Consider the following 16,542-nt stretch of genomic DNA (forward strand, 5'->3'; position numbering starts at 1 on the left):
TACATGTATCTTTTTGAATCATGGTTTTGTCTGGATATATGATCAGGCTTGGGATTTCTTGATCATATGGCAACTCTGTTTTTAGTTTCTTAAGAAACCTCCATACTGTTTTCCATAGTGACTGCATTAATTTACATTCCCACCAACAGTGTGGGAGGGTTCCCTTTTCTCCACACCTATGAGGCGTCTTCTGTTTTCTTGTTCCTGCCAACCGTTTTCAAGTTTTTATCCTCTAGAGATTAAGTTCTGTAAATTGCCTTTTCATATTGTTTGCCCATTGTTCCATCAGAGTTACTGTTCTATCGTTGATTTGCAGGAATTTCTTGTCTATTCTCCATAATAATCCCTTTTCCATTTTAGGCATTGCAAGCAACTTCTGTTTTTCTGTCCTTTATTCATTCATCTATTAACTTTATGGTGTTTTCATTGAACAAAATTTCTTAATTTTACTGCAGTAAAATTAATCAAATACTTTATAGTTTTTTTAGTTTTTCCCTGTGCTGAGGTCACATATCCCACACAACCTTTATTAACTCCACAGTGTTACCTTTTGCTGAACTTTATGAAGTTAAGTTTTTACTGATTGAGAGTATTATTTGGTTTCTCTCCTTTAAATTTATTTTTGTTGTTGAACCATCCTTGAATTCCTAGGATAAATCCTACTTAATCCTGATATATTTTTATTTTTTAAATATAATACTAGATTTACTTAGGTAATATATAGTGTAGGGTTTTTTGTATTATGTTGAATAGCCCTATCATTTTCTTATCATAGGTTAGCTTCATGAAGTGTCCTGATCAGTTTTTGACTGTTTACTATTTTCCTGGAACAGCTTGTATAAGAGAGGAATTAAGTGTTCCTTAGAATTTGGTAGAACTCATTGTAAAATTATCTGCACCTGCTGTTTTTCAGAAGGTGAGATCGTTGCTCTTTCAGTCTCTTTTATACTGATTGGTCTGTTTAATCTCTCTCTCTATTTTTGGTGCCAATTCTGGCATAATTTAAGGGGAATTTATCCATTTGAATTTATGAGCACATAGATATTCCTAATACTCATTGAAAGTGAAAATTGCTCAGTCCTGTCTGACTTTTCATGACCCCTATGGACTATACAGTCCACAGAATTCTCCAGAGCAGAATCCTGGAGTGGATATCTGTTCCTTTCTCCAGGGGATCTTCCCAACCCAGGGATTGAACCCAGGTCTCCTGCATTGCAGGGGGTTTCTTTATTAGTTAATCCTCCAGGGAAGCCCAAGAATATTGGAATGGGTAGTCTATCCCTTCTCCAGGGAATCTTCCTGACCCAAGAATCAAACCAGGATCTCTTGCATTGCTGGTGGATTCTTTACCAGCTGAGCTACCAGGGAAGCCCGTTAATATTCTTTAATTGTTAAAAAATTTCCTTGTGTCTGTACTTTTGCCTCCCTTTGCATTATATATTTTAATTGTTTGACCCTTTTCTCTTTTTTCTTAACTCTTGCTTGCCAAAGATCCATCTTATTAATTGTGTGGCTAATCCTGTTTGTGATGCCAGTTGTCTTGCTCTTCACACCATGCACACTGTTGCGAGCTAATAGGCTGGAAGGAGACTCAAGGAGCCATAGGAACCGCAGACATGTTTATTCTCTCCTGGCTGGCGTGGCAGCCATAACACAGCCTCTCTCCTGGCTGGCATGGCAGCCGTAGCAGCAGCCACAACATAACCATAACATAATAATAATGAAGCCGTAACGTAACCTCATATAACATAACCATGATGCTGCTCCAGTGTAGCCCTGATGCAGTTCATACTGGCATTCCACACAAAGTAGCCCATGACCAAGCGAGTGCCTTGTGCTGTGCATGTACAGTGCTGTAAGTAATCTCAGCCATTACACAACCATGCAAAGTCATTGTTTACAGAACGTGGGGCGAGAGGGCCTGAGAGTGTGCGGTGAGAGAGCCTGACTGGCGCCATCTTGTTAATTTACCCATGGTTATCTTTTCAAGGAGCATGATTTTTGGTTGTGTTATTCTTCTGTTTATTGTTGATGGGATCTTGTTCTTTGTATCATTGATATTTACCCTTATCATAGTCACTTAATTCCTTATTTGGAAGGGTGTCCTTTTTTGCCCTTTTCCCAACTTCTTTTTTTAAAAATTCTTTTTATTTAATTAATTTATTTGGCTGTACTAGGTCTTAGTTGCAGCATGTGTGATCTAGTTCCCTGACCAGGGATTGAACCTGGCCCTTTGCATTGGGAGCACAAAGTCTTAACCACTGGACCACCAGGGAAGTCCCTTCCCAACTTCCTCAGTTCAATAAGTCTTTGCAGCTTTTCTTGTTTCCTTTGAAATGCTTTTAAAGCTATAAATTTCCCTCTGAATACTACTTTTGCCATATCTAGGATATACCTGGATATATTTTTATATACATACTAACCATATATGTAGTTACAAATAATAATCACTGATATTTATTGAGCATTAGCTATGTTCTAGGACCTAAGTACTTTATAATTAGTGATTATAACAGATTTCTATATATTAATCTTATATCCTGTAACATTACTGAATTCATTTGTCACCTTTGGGTGTGATGTTAGCTCAGAGTTTGTCATAAATGGCCTTTATTATATTGATATATATTCCTTCCCTACCAACTTTGATGAGAATTTTTATCATGAGTGGATAATGAATTTTGTCAACTATTTTTTCTGTGTCTATTAAGATGATTGTGTGATTTTTATCCTGTTTGCTAATGTATCACATTGATTGATTTGCAGATATTGACTCATTCTTGTGTCCCTGGAGTATATCCCACTTGATTATGGTATATGATCCTTTTATATATTGTTGGATTTGGTTTGCTAGTATTTTGTTGAGAATTTTTGCCTCTGTGTTCTTCCCAAATATTGGCTTGTAGGGCTTTTTGGGTCATGTCTTTGGTTTTGGTATTAGGGTAATGGTGGCTTCATGGGGGTACTCTGTCCTCTTCACTTTTTTTTAGACTAGTTCAGGGAGGATATTATATTAGTACTTCTTTGTATGTTTGGTAGAATTCCCTTGTGAAGCCATACAGTCCTGGACTTTTGTTGGCTGGGAATTTTTTTAAATTACAAATGCAGTTTCACTACTAGTAATCAGTGTGTTCAAATTGTTTGTTTCTTCCTGATTTAGTCTTGGCAGTTTGTATGTTTCTAGAAATTTGTCCATTTCTTCTAGGTAATCTGATTTGTTAGTGTATAAGTGTTTGTAGTATTTCCTTATGATTTTTTTTTTGGTATCTCTGTGGTATTGGTTGTTATTGTTCCTCTTTCATTTCTAATTTTGTTTGTTTGAGTTCTCATTTCTTCTTGGTGGTTCTGGTTAAAGGTTATCAATTTTGTTTATTTATTTATTTAAAAAAATAACAGCTCTTGGTTTCATTGATCTTTTCTGTTGGTTTTTCATCTCTATTTTATATCCTCTGTGATCTTTATTATTTCTTTACCACTGCTGACTTTGGGTTTTGTTTGTTCTTCTTTTTAGATGGTGGGTTAGATTGTTTATTTGAGATTTTCTTGTTTCTTGAGGAAGGCCTGTATTACTATAAACTTCCCTCTGAGAACTGATTTTGCTGCATCCAATAGAGTTTGGAAGTTGTTTCCATTTTCATTTGTCTTGAGGTATTTTCTGACTTCCCCGTTGACCCATTGGTTTTTTAGTAACATGTTGTTTAGTCTTTACATGTTTGTTCTTTGCCCATTTTTCTTTCTGTAATTGACTTCTAGTTTCATAGTGTTGTGGTTGGAAAAAGTGCTTAATATAATTTCTATCCTCTTAAATTTGTTGAGACTTGTTTTGTGGTGTAGCATGTGATTTATCCTGGAGAGTGTTCCTTGTGTTCTTGAAAAGAATGTGTATTCTGCTGCAGTTCATTCTCATTTTCTCATGTCTGTAAAGTAAGGATCAGTAAGCTTAACTGGCCCCACAGGCCAAACCCAGTCATGTCCACTCATTTACATATTCTCTACATCCACTTTCAGGCTACAAAAAGAGTTGAGTAGTTGTGACACAGAAGTCTGTCTTTGGGTATCCCACAAAGCTGGAAATACTTACAACTTATTTAAACCTGTAATTCTCAGGTTATTTGGTCTCAGGACACTTCTATGTTCTTAAGAATTACTGAAGACTCCAAGGTGCTCTTGTGTATGTAGGTTATATCTATCAATATTTCTGTATTTAAAATGAAAACTAAGACAGCTTTAAAATATTGCAAAATAAGTGTATTTGCTTCTACAAGCACACAAGTCAACATTTAAGAAAAACTTCAGATTTTAAAATAGTGATTTAAAATTGGGTATTAGTGAGGTTAATGAGATTATAGTAGATAAAACAATAGTCAAAATCCAGAGGCAAAAAATGGAAGTAACATCTAAAATGTGCTTGTTTATACTTTAAATTGATTACCTTAGAAAATTCTAGAAAACACAGGATACATCAGCACACATTCCAGTAGTCATTAGAGCAGGGGGTAGCAAAGGTATTCTGTAAAGGGCCACATTGTAAATATTTCCAGCTTTGTGGGATACCCAGAGATAGACTTCTGTGTCACAACTACTTAACTCTTTTTGTAGCCTGAAAGTGGATGTAGAGAATATGTAAATGACTGGACATGACTGGGTTTGGCCTGTGGGGCCAGTTTAGCTTACTGATCCTTATTTTACAAATATGAGAAAATGAGAGTGAAAGAGACAAATAATGTCTTAGTATTATTATGAAGAGTCTTGACCTTGTGAATCTTTTGGCAGGATCTCAGACCACACTTGTGGAACCACTGGCTTATGCTATTGAAATTGATAGTTGATGCTGAACAAGACTTTAGTGAATGTTTTAATTATATATTGTTAGGAAATGCAGCACTGCTTCAGTTCCTTAGTTTCTTGTGGTTATTGGAATGGCTTTTTGTCCATGTATTGGTACTTAGAATAATTTGGATAAAAAGTTATTGCCTCAATCCTTTTGCTCAATTGTGTGGTCCTTTTTGGGGGACTGTTTGTACCCTGTTTTGACTATAGTGTGATCTGTATATGTCTTGGTTTATCAAACCTGTTCACAGTGTGAATTGCAGAATCTTTACATCCTCTTAAAATGTTTAATAGTTTATAGCATTATTGTACTTTAGAAAAAGCCAATGAGTATTTTGTGTTTTTTAGTATTAATTTGAAAGGAAATTTTTCCAGCAATTTCCTACATATAATCATTGATACAATAAGAAAGCTATTGGTGTTGTTTTGTCTCTTTAAAATAGATACCTTAATGAATGCTCTTATATTTCCAATCATTTTCTCATTGGTGGTTTTGATTTTCTAGGTGTAAAACAATTTTATCTACAAATAATTTTGCCCTTACCATTCTAATTTTATGCTTTTCATTTATTACCTCATTGCGTTGGCCATTACTTTAAGAACTATATTACATAATGGTGGTAAATGCCTTCTTCCGGACTTTAATAGGAATGCTTCCAGTATTAAGCCCTCAAGCACGGTGCTGGTTGTTGGCTTGAGACCTAGTTAACCAAGTGTCCTCTTTCTTTTCTACTTAAAGTTTATATGGGAATGGATATTGAATTGTTATTTTAAGTGCCTGTTGAGCTTCTTTCAAGATTTCATTTTTTCCCCTTTGGCTTGTTTACTTGATGATGTATATAACATTGAATAATTCTTAAATCCCTCATACAACCATGACCCTCATTTGGTCATGGTGTATAGCATGTTTTAACATGTAACTCAGTTCTGTTTGCTAATGTTTATTTTTGATTTTGGGGTTTATAATACAAGATGTGAGTTTCTTCTTACTAGGCAGTCTTTGTTGTGTTTTGGTGTGTGTGTATATATGCTCAGTTGCTCAGTTGTGTCTGACTGTTTGTGACCCTATAGACTGTAGCCAGTGGGATTTCCCAGGCAAGAAGACTGGAATGGGTTGCCATTTCCTCTTCCAGGGAATTTTCTCCACCCAGGGAGCAAACCTGCATCTCCTGCATTGGCAGGCAGATTCTTTACCACTGAGCCACCTTGGAAGCCCTATGTCTTGGTATCAGGCTTTGTTAACTTTGCGGGAAGAACTGGGAGTCTTTCTTTTTCTCACTGCTTTGGAGCAGTTAGAATAGCATTGAGAAGGATAAAGTGTTCCTGGTACTTGAACCATTTAAAGCACTGAAGGTTGAAACGTGGGTTAAGACTTTATCTGGCATCTTTTTCCATGTCTAATGATTGTTTGTTTCTGTAGGGTTTTCCCCTCTTCTTGTGTTAATGTTGATAATTTGTATTTTGCAAGAAAATTATACATTTTAGCACCTATTCTAATATTAATATTTTACAATAGAGTTGTACAAAGTTTTTTTCAATTAATTTCCTCTGCATCTATAATCAAACCTTTCAGTTTGCCAGTAATTTTTTATTACGCTAGGAAGTGATGTGTCTGTTTTTTAGTAGAGATTTATTTCTCCTATTTTTATTTATTGTCAGTAATCTCTACTTTTATCTTTAGACATGTGAAGTCTGAGGGAGTTAAGTGTAGTTGGAAATGTGGGTTGAATTTCACGTCATAATTTGGGCGGGAAATGTAATTTAAAGAATCATTGGCGTCTAGTTAGTTCCTTGAAGAGAACCCCTTGATTCTAAGGGTTACTTTAAGGGACTGTCAGAGTGCAGGCCCTACCTGTTCTCTCCTGCCACCTGAGTTTCCCTCCTTGAAAAAAATAATATTATCAGAGCCTGGTAGGCTGCAGTCCATGGGGTCGCGAAGAGTTGGACATGGCTGAGTGACTTCACTTTCACTTTTCACTTTCATGCATTGGAGAAGGAAATGGCAACCCACTCCAGTATTCTTGCCTAGAGAACCCCAGGGATGGGGGAGCCTGGTGGGCTGCTGTCTATGGGGTCGCACAGAGTCAGACACGACTGAAGTGACTTAGCAGCAGCAGCAGCACACTGCTCCCTGCCCTACAGACTCCATAAGAAACTCTTGTAGGTTTAAAAGTCTTCCGTGTGTGTGATAAGATATATATAGCACAAAATTTGCCTTTCTAATAATTTTAAAGTTTACAGTTCAGTTCTGCTAATTACATTCATGATGTTCAACAGCCATTACTACTATCTAGTACTATGCCCACACTTTTTAAATCATGTTACACAGAAACTCTGTAACAAGTAAACAGTAACTCCCTGTTTAATCCACCCCAGCCTCTGCTAACCACTAATCTACTGCTTCTCTTTAAGTGGTCTATTCTTTTTTTTGTTTTGGTCTATTCTCGATATGGCATATATAAATGGAGTCATACAATATTTCTCCTTTTGTGTCTGGCTTATTTCATTTAGTCTAATGTCTTCAAGATTCATCTATGTTGTCACATGTATGAGAATATCATTTCTTTTCATGACTGAGTAGTATTTCATTATGTTGAATATACATTTTGTTTATCCATTCATGTTAATGGACACTGTTTTCCTTCTACCTTTTGGCTCTTGAATAGTGAATAATGCCGAAATGAGCCTTGGTGTGCAGGTATCTGAGTGAAAGTGAAAAGTGGAAGTGAAAGTCGCTCAGTCGTGTCAGATTGTTTGCAACTGCATAGACTATACAGTCCATGGAATTCTCCAGGCCAGAATACTAAATGTACTGTAAAAATGAGCACTGGTGTGCAAATATCTGAGTACCTGTTTTCAGTTCAGTTGGAATTGTATTCAGGAGTAGAATTGCTGGGTCATATGATGCTAAAGCTGAAACTCCAGTACTTTGGCCACCTTATGCGAAGAGTTGACTCATTGGAAAAGACTCTGATGCTGGGAGGGATTGGGGGCAGGAGGAGAAGGGGACGATAGAGAATGAGATGGCTGGATGGCATTACTAACTCGATGGACATGAGTTTGAGTGAACTCTGGGAGTTGATGATGGACAGGGAGGCCTGGTGTACTGTGATTCATGGGGTCACAAAGAGTCGGACATGACTGGGTGACTGAACTGAACTGATTCTACTACCAGCATATTCTCCTACCAGCATATACTACTACCAGCATATACTACTACTGTATTCAGTATACTATCATATACTACTACCAGCATATTCTACTACCAGCATATACTACTACTGTATTCAGGAGTAGAGTTGCTTGCTGGGTCATATTCTACAACTACCTACATCACATTGCCTACACTACCTGTATCAGCTGTTTGAGAAATGTGGGTATTTTTAAAAGAATTTTAAAATCATGAAATACCTAGTGATTAGAAAGGTTAACAAAGGTAGAAAACCATGAGGAATGTTGAAATAATAACAGTTGCATTTGTTCCTTATTGAAATATACCTAGAGCTTGTCCAGTTCTTTCTCTGGCCTGTTGTTTTCACCTTCTCCTCTTTCCATTTTTTATCGAGTCACTCCTACCTATTTTCTGTTTGATGTTTCACTGGACCTGGGAAATTGGAGCTTCAGAACATTTTTCTAACATTACAAGTAGTTTATTTTATAGAATGTACTCTGCTCCAATCCATTCCTTACAGCACCTAGGAATAGGCATGCTTGTCAGCCTTTTTGCTAGCACTTAAACACTGAATTATTGGGATAGAAATTTAAATAAAAGGAAGTAGTCTGTATTGAGTGCAGTTCATGCTGTTACTGAGAAACAGAAGTTCCCGGGCCTCTAGCAGTCAGTTTCTATGTGTGCCTGCCCTTCTCCCAAGTAGAGGTGGATGAAGACTTGAAGGTCTCTGGAGCCACCCCCTGCCCCCTAGTTCTTTAAACATCTTTTGTGGTATTACATTCCTAATTCTCTTGCTTGACTTTTAGCTTTATACTTGCCTACTTGGATTAGTTAATAATCTACTTTTGGGGTGCTTACAGATCAACATCTTTGTGTGATGGTATCATTTTCTTCCTTTTTCCAGTCATCCTTGGAATCTTTCTTCCAAGTATGTCTACTTAAACCCCTCTCTGGTACTTTTCAGGTTAGGCAAGTCCATGCTAGTGACAAGAATCATATCTGTTTACAGTTACATTAGACATCATAAAATTTTGGACCTACTTGAGTCCTGGAAGATCAAGGACTCTCCTTGACGTGTGTTAGTCTACCCCAGGGGCTTCCCGTGGAGCACTGTTTCATGACAGTAAATGAAAATAGTTCATTTACTTTAAGTAAGATGGCAAGGTCAACTTATTTTACTTTTGATACAAATGATACCAGCCCACCATGGTAATATAGACTTTTCCTGCTGATCAGAGGCTCTAATGAACAGTTGTATCCTTTTGATTAAGAAGTAGGATAACATTAATTTTTGATGCATGTAAGTTACTAAAAACACTTCAAAGTGTGAGATCTGAGGCAAAAGTTAATTAAAAATGTATTGTACAAAATTCTGCTTTGATTAAAAGGTTAGTAACAACTGATCTAGTTCACCCCTTTTGTTTTACAGACGAGGAAACTGAGACTCAGAGAAGTTACTTGGCATGTCCAGTGTCCCACAGGAAGTTAGTGAGTTCATTAAAGAAAAACACCTTATACCTCTAATTACAACAGATAATTTCTCCAAATGGGTTACATTTTTTGAAGAGCAAATCATGCCAGATCAGTTTAATTTCTTTCTACAAGAATTTGTTGAGCATTGTTCATTGCCCACCTAGAGTCTATTTCCCTCTTTCCCTTTTGCCTATATACCCAGATTTTCATCTGGACATCTGCCCTTTCCCCGAATTCCTTGGACTTTGAGCTAAGTTGACCCCAGCTGCTGAGTTTTGGTTGCCTGATACCAGTTGGTTAAGTTGCTTGGTCACCTTGTGCCAATAGGACTTTCTGTACAGTTCAGTACTGTCTCTAGCCACTTAGTCACGTGTGGCTGTTGAGCACTTGAGATATGTGACTGAGAAACTGAATTTTTAATTATATTACTTTTACTTTATTAATAAATAGCTCAATGTGGTTTGTGACTACTGCATTGGGCACATTGTGGTGTCATACCATTTCCTCTTCTCGTAGGCACATGACCTAAGCTGTCTAATCAGGGTGACTCCTGTTTAGAATTCTGGGATGTAAATAGTGTCCTGATGGATGTGAACACGAAACACATATCCCTGATTGGTACTGGAAGCTCTCCTATGACTTGCCAAGTGTCGTGGAGAGAAGAGTGAAGAAGTAGAAAAAACTCTGGGCCCCTACAACCATCACTGGAATGAGCCTTGGATCAACTGACTTGAGGCCTGCCTTCCTTCTGAACTTGTAATTTCATTAGCCAGTGAATCACCTTTGAGATATAAGCCAGTTTATGTGGAATATTCTGTCATCTCAACTAAGCATTCAGACAGATACAGAGGGAACGACCAGGCAGGCATCCTGCCACTTCCTCGGTAAAGAAAGGTGAATGAAGAGTAAAATCCAGATGCTTGTCCTTGAGGTAAAATTATTCCATGAGAGGAGATAAAGAAACAGACATGTGTTCTGGATCTTGACGGCCCTCTTCCCCTGCCATGGGAACTGCCTTTACTAAAGTGGTCAATGTGCTCTGCCCTGTCCCCAGGACTTATTTGGATACTGAGTGGACATCTGACCTAAGTCATATCAATACATTGGCTGGCCAGGGACCCATGAGATTTTTTTCTCCACAGCTTGAGGACTCTAGGGAATAGCACAGGATGCATGGGGTGGAGGGTGAGGGGCAGTCTGGAGAGGAGGATAGAGAAACAGGCTGTGGTGAACTTCCGTCCAGTTATCTGTGTTTGCTAAGAGATCTGGGTAATGGGAAGTCACCCAGCATTGTTAAGGAAAGGAGACTGATTGTAAGGAAGAGGGGAGAGATTGGGGCACGGCAGTGGGACCAGTTAAGATGTTTGAAGACCTGGCTGATAGCAAAGGCAGCTGGCATGCAAGGGAAGGGATAGGGAGGCAAGACATTTTGGAACCAGAATTGACCGAGTTCGTTAGTAGATCTGATATGGGACATAAGGCAGAGGAACACTCAAGAATGAGACTAACTTGATATCTAATTAGGCAACTGCACAGGTGTTGACATCTTAAATGAGAAAAATAAGACCAGGTTTGAGATGGACGATGAATCTAGATTCTGATTACGTGTTGAATTTGAGTTGAATGGGGGACATTCACGTTGTGACATTCAGTGAGTGATTGAAAATAGAAATATAGACCCAGAGGAGGACTGATGCGAGTTCTAAATCTGAATATTGTTAGTTAAAGCTATGGGAAATAGGAGAGATTATTGGGTAGATGGTCCACAGTTGGAGTTACCTGAAGTAGTCATTATCCTATAAACCAAGGCCTGAGCTGGTAGATATGGAAAACTCAGGGTCAAGGGTGGTGGTTGGTACGTAACTCTGATAAAGATTTTGAGAGCCTTGCACGGGGCCTAACAGAAAAGTGTATAGAAATAAGTGATGACTATTTTCTAGAAATGAAGGAATGTCTCTCTTACCTTAATGAATATCAAATGATTAAAGATTATTTTTTTAAAAAAGACTGATTCTCACAATTATTTAAAGTAACTTTTATTCCTATCCACTCCAGTTTTCTTGGGCTTCCCTTGTAGTTTAGCTGGCAAAGAGTCTGCCTGCCATGCAGGAGACCTGGATTCGATCCCTGGATTGGGAAGATGCCCTGGAGAAGGGAAAGGCTACTCACTCCAGTATTCTGGCCTGGAGAATTCCATGGACTGTATAGTCCCTGGGGTCACAGAGTCAGACAGGACTGAGCAACTTTCAAATTATTCAGGAAGGGCCTTTTTTTTTTTTTTTTTTTTTTTGCATTTAACCATTATTTTGAAAGAGTGGCTTGAAAGAGACAAGTTTAGTTTTGTACTTATTGAACTGGGAAAGTGAGAATCATTACAGGTGGGGATGGTTAATGTCTTCATCCCCACTTAGCTCGACCTGGGATTCTGAGCAGTTTTGTCTGTGAAGTTAGTTTTCAGGTCCTCAGACTCCAAGAAGGGAAGGCCCCATCAAGACACCCTTCCTCGTCCACCCCTCTCGTCAGCATATGCCAACTTAATTCAGTCAAATAGTGAAGCCTTTTTGTAGCTTAGTGTTTGACCTGCGTTCATAAGGTTTCATATGCCTTTTTGCTTTGATGGAGACCCTTTCATTGCCACTCTGCAGATTTATGACTCATCTCTCTGACATCAGTTTCCCCTTTCAGTTCGGTTCAGTTGCCCAGTCGTGTCCAACTATTTGTGACCCCATGGACTGCAGCACGCCAGGCTTCCCTGTCCATCACCAGCTCCCAGAGTTTACTCAAACTCATGTCCATCGTGTCGGTGATGCCATCCAACCATCTCATCCTCCACTGTCCCCTTCTCCTCCCACCTTCAGTCTTTCCCAGCATCAGGGTCTTTTCCAAGGAGTCAGTTCTTCTCATCAGGTGGCCAAAGTACTGGAGTTTCAGCATCAGCATCAGTCCTTCCAATGAATATTTAGGACTGATTTCCTTTAGGATTGACTGGTTTGATCTCCTTGCAGTCCAGGAGACTCTCAAGAGTCTTCTCCAACACCACAGTTCAAAAGCATCAGTTCTTTGGCACTCAGCCTTCTTTATAGTCCAGCTCTCATATCCATACATGACTACTGGAAAAACCATAGCTTTGACTGGACAGACCTTTGTTGGCAAAGTAATGTCCCTGCTATTTAATATGCTGTCTAGGTTGGTTTTCAGATACTGCTTTAAAAAAAAACCCTCAAAAATGAAAGAGTCACCTCTATCAGTTTTAAGTGGAACCAGCCTCCCACCCCTGCACACCTTTCACTAGGCCCCTGAGTCAAGCTCAGCGGCCTTAGTGAAGTCTCTCAGCTCCGCCCCCAGTTAGTTGACCCCTGTCTGGCCAGTCCCCTCCACTCTGACTCATTTGCTTGAGCCAGAGGCAGCAGTCGAGTATGAACTTGATAGGCTCGACTTGGGAGCTGATGTTCATTTCTACCCTCCTCATTTCAAGGCTCTCTTAATATCTGCTTCTGCAGACTGAACTACTATATTCTCAATTCTGCAATTCACCTAGGTTTCCCTGTACCTACTATTGCAGGTATAAGTGCTCCTTGAGCCCGCTCTGGAGCATTGGGGCCAGGATCCAAACCTGTCTGGCCAGTCCTGTTTGCATCTCCACCAGGGAAGGAGGAGCCAACAAAATGTGGCAGTGCTGTTAGTAGGAAACAAAAAAGTATTGAACAAAAGCTTTCGTCAGTCATTCTTGCCTCTTAGTGCTTTTCCTTATTTGTTAAAAAAAAATTTCCTTATATGTTAAAATTTCCTTATTTGTTAAAAAAAAAAAAAAGCACTTGAGATGCCTGCCTTGACTTCTTCACAGGTTCTTACATAAGTCAAATGAGGTAATGGAAGGGAAAATACCTTGAAAGGGATAAAGCGTAACATTGAGTTGTGGGCCTTTTCCAAATCTTTTTTTTTTTTTTTTTTTTGAAGCCTGTTGCCTCTTAAAGCAACAAGTGTCAAATGAGTTTTCCTGTAGAGGTTCTCATGCCACATGATGTCAGTGATGAGCTCTAACGGCTCTTTACGGCTGTCCTTGTCCACCAGGGGCCTCCTGCCTGTCTCTCCAGCTTATGTTCTTGCTCCTGCCCACTCAGACCTCACCTCCAACCAAACTGGACCTTGTATTGTCCCTGAACACCCACTTCCCTCTTCCATCTTGGTGTCTGCATGCCTCCTCTTTTCTGCCATGCTGCTGCTGCTAAGTCGCTTCAGTCGTGTCCGACTCTGTGCCACCCCATAGACGGCAGCCTACCAGTCTCCTCATCCCTGGGATTCTCCAGGCAAGAACACTGGAGTGGGTTGCCATTTCTTCTCCAATGCATGAAAGTGAAAAGTGAAAGTGAAGTCGCTCAGTCATGTCGAGCGACTTTGTCAAGCAAAGTCAAATCAGTCATTCATTAGCCATGAATGCTGCCTAATTTCCCAACTCTTCCTCTGAAAATTCCTCTAACCTTCTAATTTCAACTGTCATTTGAAGTGTATATTAACTATCACTGTGTAACAAATTTGCCACAAGCTTAGTGGCTTAATAGAACATGTTTACTATCTCACATCTTCCTGTCCCACTGACTTATCCCACTGTAGGTCAGTGGAACATAGAAAGAAATATGTACTTGGCTTCTGCGTCTGGCTCCTGACCGGCTTCCCTGGTGGCTCAGCTGGTAAACAATCCACCTGCAATGAGGGAGACTGTGTTCGATCCCTGGGGTTGGGAAGATCTCCTGGAGAAGGGAACAGCTACCCACTCCATTATTCTGGCCTGGAGAATTCCATGGACTGTATAGTCCATGGGGTCGCAAAGAGTCGGACATGACTGAGCGACTTTCACTCCTGGTTCCTGACGCAGAGCTCCTAAAGACCTTGGAATTTCCTGAGTGATAGGGGTGCTTGTTCTCATATTTGGTCTTTGACCCTGGTTCCTTGACACAGAGTTCCTAAAACCCTTGTAGTTTCCCAAGTAATGGTGGTAATAGGAACATCTTAACAGAGCTCCTACATCTCTTGGAATTTCCCAAGTGGTAGGAGCATTTACTGTTCTATGTGACAAGTCTTGGTAGACTCCTGGATAGCTTCAGAATGGGGTTGTTCATGAAATGATTCTAACCGTTTCACACAATGGTTAGAAGCTTGACATTTTCAGCCCTACTGCCATCCTTCAGGGAGCAGAGAGCAACTGAAGGTTGAGTTAATAATTGTTGATGCCTACGTGGTGAAGCCTCCATAAAAAGTCCTGAACTGTGGGGTTTGGAGAGCTTATGGCTTGGTGAATACATTCACGTCCTGGAAGGGTGGTGCACCGCTCGACTCCATGGGGACAGAAGCTGCCGTGCTTGGGGTCCTTCTAGGCCTCTCTGGCTGTATCCTTTATACTAAGCAAGTCAATGTAAGTTAAGTGCTGCCCTGGGTTCTGTGATGACTCATCAGTCATAATGACGACGGATTATCAGGCGTAAGTGTGGGGCCATGGGAACCCCTCCATTTGTGGCCAGCTCAGAGTGTAGGGTATCTGGAGACCCACAGCTTGTGTTTGGTGTCTAAAGTGGGCAGGGGCAGTTTAGTGGGACTGAGCCCTTCACCTGTGATGCCTGTGCTAATCCCAGACAGTTTGTGTCAGGACTGAATTAAAGTGTAGAACGAGCAGGCAGTGTCCGCAGAGGACTGGAGACTTGCTTGGTGTGGAAACCCATACAGTTGGAATCCTAAGTATTGTGAGTGGAGGAAACAAGGTTCCCCTTTGGTCAGGAATCTGGACATGGCCCAGCGGAGTCCTGCTTCAGGGTTTCTCACAAGGTTGCAGTCAAGATGTTGGTCATCTGAAGGCTCTACTGGGGAAGGGTCTTCTTCCAAGTTTATGTGGTTGTTGGCTGGCCTCAGTTCCTGGTGGGCTTTTGGACTGAGCACCTGTTTCCTTGCCAGCTGCTGCCATGGGTCTCTCTGAATGGCAGCGGGCTTCATCAGATCCAGCAAGGGACAGAGTCTGTTATTAAGTGGAAGTTACAGCCTGTTGGAACCTAACCGTGAAAGTGACACCATGCTGTCTTGGCCATGTTCTGTTGGTTAGAAGCAAGTCATCGTCCTGCCTCTCTCAGAGGGAGGAGGGAGTTGTGTCATAGTGTGAAGAGCAGGAGGTGTGAGGGTCCCTGGGGGCCCTCTAAGTCCACAAGAGGTTTTCCCCATGAGCCTCTACTTACTTCTTCCAACTAAATGTGTGATCTTTCCTTTCTGTGACTTCTTTTTTTCTCTATGTGACTCTTCTTCATAGCTACTTTTTTGTTTTTTTCAGTTCACTTTCCATGACTGATATTATTGGGGTTGAATATTTTCTTTGTTTCCCTCATATAACTGTTTTTGCTCACCTTTCATCTACTGCTAACCTCCAGAACAAAGTCTTGTACTCAGGAAATGTTCTGCAAAAGATTATCCTTTCTTCCTTTGAAACTGAAGAAGGACCAAACTGGTTGCTCTCCTGTCTAACACCTGAATCCTTTTTCTCCGTAGCAGCCACACAGGATCCATTATCAAACCTTCAGATTTGCCAATTAGGCATCAGCGGCAGTGACTCATCCGCATCTGTATAACCTGGCAGCAGTGACCTGCCTGATTTGCATTTAGAGCTATTCTTGTTACCTTATTAAGGAGAAGCAATTTTCCATTAAAGAAGCTTCAAACATTAGCTACTTTTGAGTGGTGCATTGTTCCGTTTGCTGGGGGCTTGTTGGCTCTCAGCAATGACGTAACCTCTAAGAATTTTTTTCGTCGTTAAACTGTTTTCTTTTGCCTGGTAATGATTATTTTGGAGCCCTGCCATTTTTAGGTATTTAATAATAACAACTGAATTGATAAAGGGGGCTGGTTCTTTAGAAGCAGCATTTAATTCTTCCCTTTTGCCCAAGCAGTGAGCTGCATCTTATTATCCCTGTTGGAAATGTTCAAGAGGATGAAATGTCACATGTGCTTTAAGGGACTTAGAACATGATATACATACATATATATATATATATATAAATGTTTGCTGTATGTGGGGTCTGGGCTCAAAACAC

The 16,542-nt window shown here is 40.0% G+C and overlaps 1 protein-coding gene and 1 non-coding gene across 4 annotated transcripts in view; one reads left to right on the forward strand and one right to left on the reverse strand.

Annotated features, from left to right (window-relative positions):
* DIS3L2 (DIS3 like 3'-5' exoribonuclease 2) overlaps nt 1–16,542 on the forward strand; it is a 360,246-nt gene that overhangs the window by 112,395 nt on the left and 231,309 nt on the right. The window lies entirely within an intron of this gene.
* TRNAG-CCC (transfer RNA glycine (anticodon CCC)) lies at nt 2,205–2,276 on the reverse strand. The gene has a single exon. It is a non-coding gene; the product is annotated as a tRNA-Gly (tRNA).

Source organism: Budorcas taxicolor, chromosome 2, assembly GCF_023091745.1.
Source record: "Budorcas taxicolor isolate Tak-1 chromosome 2, Takin1.1, whole genome shotgun sequence".
NCBI classification, from domain to species: Eukaryota; Metazoa; Chordata; class Mammalia; order Artiodactyla; family Bovidae; genus Budorcas; species Budorcas taxicolor.